Source organism: Danio rerio, chromosome 20 (genome assembly GCF_052040795.2).
Source record: "Danio rerio strain M-AB ecotype USA chromosome 20, GRCz13ab, whole genome shotgun sequence".
In the NCBI taxonomy this organism is placed as follows: Eukaryota; Metazoa; Chordata; class Actinopteri; order Cypriniformes; family Danionidae; genus Danio; species Danio rerio.
In genome coordinates this window covers 28,438,326-28,444,240 of record NC_141040.1, presented here as the reverse complement: position 1 = coordinate 28,444,240, position 5,915 = coordinate 28,438,326, and the positions used below count along the sequence as shown (strand labels likewise).

At 36.6% G+C, this 5,915-nt stretch overlaps 2 long non-coding RNA genes across 2 annotated transcripts; both read left to right on the top strand.

Annotated features, from left to right (window-relative positions):
- The first annotated feature begins 2,782 nt into the window (after positions 1-2,782).
- On the top strand, positions 2,783-3,621 carry LOC147839184 (uncharacterized). The gene is made up of 2 exons (XR_015518413.1): positions 2,783-2,882; positions 3,433-3,621. It is a non-coding gene; the product is annotated as an uncharacterized LOC147839184 (long non-coding RNA).
- A 167-nt stretch (positions 3,622-3,788) lies between these two features.
- Positions 3,789-5,556, top strand: LOC147839183 (uncharacterized). The gene is made up of 2 exons (XR_015519259.1): positions 3,789-3,872; positions 4,609-5,556. It is a non-coding gene; the product is annotated as an uncharacterized LOC147839183 (long non-coding RNA).
- The last annotated feature ends 359 nt before the right edge of the window (positions 5,557-5,915 follow it).

The window sequence follows — 5,915 nt, the reverse complement described above, 5'->3', positions numbered from 1 at the left end:
GAGTCAGTGTACCAGAATCTCACTTCAATAACCTGGAAACCAGCCTTCTCTCTTGCCCACTCAATTCCTGCATATAATTCATGCACATCAAGGAGCAGCAATCAATATGTGGGAGACTCCCAGATCTTCTGGGGGTGGGGGAGATGGGAAGTCAGAAATTATGGCATTTGAAATTTCCTTATTAAGAATTCCAACCTTGAATGAATCAACAGTGAGTAAATGGAGACAGAAAATAAATTTTTAGTGTCCCACCAGTGCTGATATACAGCCATATAGCACTGCTACGAGTGTGATATTGCATTTATACAACATTTCAACGGCATAATTAAAAAATAAAATCAAACACGGAGAGTCTAAAATTCCTTTTTTATAAGGAACTACTTTCTTCCACCATTCATTCACATCTGCAGCTGGCATCAGAACAGCAGAGCAACGTCACTTTACAGCGGTTTGAATGATTCTCCAGTGTAAAAAAGGTGATTTTGCTTATATTTTAAGATTATAAGGCTGAACGTGACAGAAATTAATTCTGCAACTGCCAAATTCCAAAGTGATTCACAATCCTGACTGCTCTTCAACCAGTGACTTTTAGAGATATGAAACCTTCATCATCTCTTTTATTTTTGCTTTTTTCTTCTTCTTTTTCTCTCTTCTATTTGAGTTTGTCTCTCTGTTTCATTGAGTATCTCTCTTGGCTCTCGGCTGGAGGCTGGTGCAGGGCCAGTCAATATACTGTCAGAGCTCCATTTAGTGGTGACGTGGTGGGGAGGCCCAGAGATGAGCCTGGCTGACAGAGATGGATGCTCTGGGCCTCCACCGCCTGCAAGGACAAAGGGACACACAGGCAGGAGGAGAAGGTGGCGCAGTCCTGCAAACAGCCATCATCATCTGCAGGGAGCTGAATTGCGGTTATGGGAGGCGGGGAAGGGGAAGAAGAGCGACTCGTTTTATTCTGACACCTCTAGTTTTGTCAGCTGCGTGCGCATTATTCACTGCTGTAGGGTGAGAACAGGGCAGTCAATTACACTGATATCAGCCCGCAGCGAGAGAGATGCACTTGTCAAGTCACGCAGCGCTGAACCGACCAACCATTTGAGCTGCTGGTGACTCGATGATCAATACTCACACATATGAAGCTGTCGATAAATATGCGGCCATTGTCTTTGAGGAATTCGATATAAGGTAATTGTTAATTATATGCTTTATAATGTAATTCCGTTGTGGATAAATGACAGTGTTAGTCCTTTTCATCATCTCAAAGACAAATTTGGTTGACAGATGAGGGAAATTACGGTAAAAGGAGGAGATCTGCATAATAATTGAAAGCATGCAGGAGATTAGGCAGCAGCAGGTGATAAATGTGTAAGGCAATTTCTTTTTTCAGCTTATTAAAGGAATGTTGATAGTTTAATACTAAAAATACTCCCGTGACCACACTGTAAAAACGCCAACTTTCAAAAAGTCCTCTGAACAAAGATTAATAAGTTAACTGAATTTAAATATTTTCATTTGAAATGCTGACAAATAATAGTTAGTTTGTTCAACAAATATGGTGCTTCAATGTGAAAAACTTAAAATATTTCGTTGAACTAATACAAAATTCTTAGTTTTGCGTTGATGCGTGCCCTTCTTGTTGGCGCATGCGCCTTATAAGCTTCTGGCGCATGCGCAATTTACTTCCATAGCTCACTGCAGGGGGTACTTGTCACGTGCGCGCGACAAAACGAACCATCTTTCTTTCTGCGGAGCTACGTGTCAATCGTTTTCATAATCGATTGTATATAATTGTATACATGTTTTTGTGCGATGTGCTACCCATCTGACTGCCCGATCTATTTTACCAGTGTATTAATGATGTGAGAGACCGTGATAGAGCGGTTAAGAGTAGTGGTGGGCAAAGCGAGGCTTCGTGAAACACTGAAACAGTCGAAGCAAATGTGTCGAAGCTTCGAAACGTTTCGAAACCTCACTCTACAGTGACATCTAGTGGTCATTTTTTATATATATTGCACTGAAACAGCTTCAGCAAAGAACGATTGAACAAATTGAGGGATTAAACCCCACTTTGTGAAAGTGGAATCGTTCAAGTAACATAGTACAGTGGTTAAGGTGTCAGACATCCATGCAGGAGTAGTAGGTTTCGAAGCCAGTCAGTAGCAGTTGTTTTAAAATGCTTTAATACCAGTTGGTAATGCTTTGCTCTTGTATCGTTTTGTTTCAACATTGGTCTGATATCCGAATAAACAATTTGTGAATAAATATGTCTTGTATTTGTCTTAAAACAGGGTTGTTGCTAGATCAAAAACGGTGGCCTGAAGTTATCAAGAATTATTTATATTATTCATTAAATTTCCCATTTATTGTATTTTATTAATGTCTACCCAAACCCTAAACCCAACCATACTGTAAAAATATTTATTATTGTTTTACAGTGTTACAAAAATGATGCTAAATTGATGGCGTAACTGTAGCTGTATCCTATTTAGGCTACACAAAACAGAAACATGATTAAAATACATAAAACCATGATTTCGAAGTCGGGATTCGAACCCAAAACATCTTGCTAAGCATAGAATCAATAAGCAAACCCACAGTGCTCTAAGCCATTTGAGACAGAGATAATTTGGAGACCTTGGCAGTCAAGTTAGGATTCACCAGGTCTCGAAACGTTTCTAAGCTGATCGATGCTTTGAATCGCTTTAGTCACGTGACTAGGTGTTTCGAAACACTTTAGTCACGTGACTTGGGTGCTTCGGATCATGCTTCGGTGCAGTGATTCGAAACACTTGCGCTTCGGGATCTCGACACTGTGTCAAAACATCAGTTTCACGTCAGCCATCCCTAGTTAAGAGCAGGCCAACGACGTTTCTGCTAAATCATAGGTATGTATGTCTTTTTTTGTTGTCATCTAACGTTATATTATTTGATATGTTGGCTTTGATGTGCGCGTGTATCCTAATACGGAACTATTTGTTATAATTTAGCCGTGAGTTACTTGTTTCGTGCACTTGGTTTTGGCTATTTACATCAATAAAAGTTTAGAGTGAATGTATTTGAAACAAAAAGCGATTTCAATCGAGTCATTTGCTTTAATAACTCACGATTAATACAATGAGTATCATATAACATACCAGATCAGGTATCCAAGTCAAATATAACATTATGTCCTGTTTATCTAGATTGCTGTCAGCATTGCGCACATCATAACCTTTTTTCCCTTCGAACCAGAGCCAGTGGAACAAACGGTGACGTGTTTAACTGTGTAATTTGTGTGAAAATCGTGTGATTTTCATGTAATTCATTGCTTGATTTGTTAGCTCGACTAAATGTCTATCATATTCAGACCAACTTGCTTTAACAGTCAGCTAGCTTTTATTTACATAAAAAATATAAAGGGCTAAATATATATTTTTCTTTCTTTTTGCTCAAAAGGACTGAAATATTGACAATGACATAATTCAATGCAAGATTTCCTTGAGGAGGTGAGACTTGCTATCATCAGTGAAATTTGACGGTCATTCACCAGCAGATGCAAGAAACCTTTTCTCTTTGCCCAAAAGAAGTTGTTGAGATTTAGCCAGGAAGAAATTAGAGAGAGATAACCTGGACTTTAAGGAAGAGGTAAGTCACTATATTGCAATTGCTTTGGTTTCATTCAAGGTAGTAATGATAATGCTCATTTAAATAATACTATGCTCATTTAAATGTACTAAGTACATTTTTACTTACAAAACAATAAGATTGTAAAACACCCTTTGTAAATGACTTTCCTTTAGGTCACTGATATTGTCACCGATCCAGAAAGAGCAGCTCTTGAGGGATTGCCAATTCTTCTTCGTAAAAATTCTGCTTGCTTTCTCAAGATATGTCTGGTAAGTTACCCATTTTCATACCCTATTCTACATTTATTAGTCTGCTTGGTAACACTTTTAATAGCTGCACGCTATAAATAATTTATTTAGTATTAGCGAATAGTTAATTTATTTTCTGTTAAGCATAACTCTACATGAAGTGCTCAATGATTGTATTTTTTTTAACTTTAATGATTCATTTGTATTACTAATTTAAGTATTGCATTATTTACAAACCAGTTATTTAAGAATAGTTGGTGTTTTTAAGATCATTCAGAATGCTTAAGTACACGATTAATAAACTATTCAAATTAACATTTAAATATCCTAATATTAAGGTATGTAATAATAGTTACTTTGTATGTTAGTATATGCTTTATGAGCTTAACTTCATCCAGTTGTGACCTAATCTAAAGTGAGGACTATTTATGCTTTATAAATCCCTTATGAATGACAATTAAAGGCTCAGTTATATTCTAAACAGGACAATAAACAACTTTCACAATTGAAACTGTATCAAATAAAAGTAAATCTTTGCAATTTTATGTAAAATAAAAGTTTAAAAAATTGCTAAATATTAAAAAGTTGTCAATATATTGTTCAATTATTATATATTATAGACTGTTCAAAGTGTTACTGTTTGTATGTACGAAAGTATTACATGTTTTTATTTTCTTTGCATAATAGTAATAACATTAATAAGTAGTAATTAATATTACACATCAATTAATTTTCCCATTACTTAATCTCCTATAAGGACACGGACCCTGAAGACCACAGCACCAGAGATTAAAGGATTGGAATCTTCACTGTGGTGGAAGATGATAATGGCACTTCTGCATCCCTGCAATATGTGATGAACCTCGCTAAAATCTTGGAGGAGGCCATAGTACTTCAGGATATCACACATCTGCCTGCAGCCTTCGCTTACTTGTTCAGCCTCTTGTATAGACTGAATATGGAACACCCAAAAGAACTCAGATATACTTTTTAAGTGATTCAGCATGTTTTATGGAGGTTGGTGGCACATGATCTGCGAGAGTTCAGTTCATTCATTCATTCATTTTCTTTTCGGCTTAGTCCCTTTATTAATCTGGGGTCGCCACAGCGCAATGAACTTGTTTTACGCAGCGTATGCCCTTCCGGCTGCAACCCATCTCTGGAAAACATCCATACACACTCATTCACACATACACTACGGACAATTTTAGCCTACCCAATTTACCTGTGCCACACGTCTTTGGACTGTGGGGGAAACCGGAGAACCCAAAGGAAACCCACGTGAACGCAGGGAGAACATTCAAACTCCACACAGTAACGGCAACTGACCCGTGACCACTTCCTAATGTGCCACTGTTTCAATGTTTTGAGGTCTGTTTTTGGACTTTATGTACTTTGTTGACAAAAGTGCAGTACACTTTAAAGACTGTATGAATGGAGTGGCTTTTAGGGTTTACTCTGATTAGATGATTGCATATTCACCTGGTTTGAGTGTTTAGACACACTAATAGCTTGGTTTTAGTAAGGTTGCCAGTTATTTTATGTTGAGGCAGTGTACAATCTTTTCAAATCTGGAAACAGTCAGTACTAGTTGTGTACAAACTAGCCCAATGCTGAACACGGCTAATGTCAAATGCTGATTTTGTATGCAAATGTTTTGGATTGTGATTTGAACACAGTTAAAAATAAAAAAAAGTGAATTGACTATTCTTGTGTATTTAATTTGAATCCTAAAAATTAATAGTAAATGCATAATGAATCAGTTTGTTTTATTTTGTTCAGTAAACTAAAAAAATCTTGTTGGGTAAACAATCATTTTTGTTCAGTAAACAAAAGATCTTGTTGAATAAACGTGAAAATTTTTGTTCAGCAAACAAAAAGATCTTGTTGAGTAAACATGATAATATTTGTTCAGCAAACAAAAATATCTTGTTGGGTGAACATGACATTTTTTGTTCAGCAAACAAAAATATCCTGTTGGTTGAACATGATATTTTTTGTTCAGCAAACAAAAATGTCTTGTTGGGTGAACATGACATTTTTTGTTCAGCAAACAAAAATATC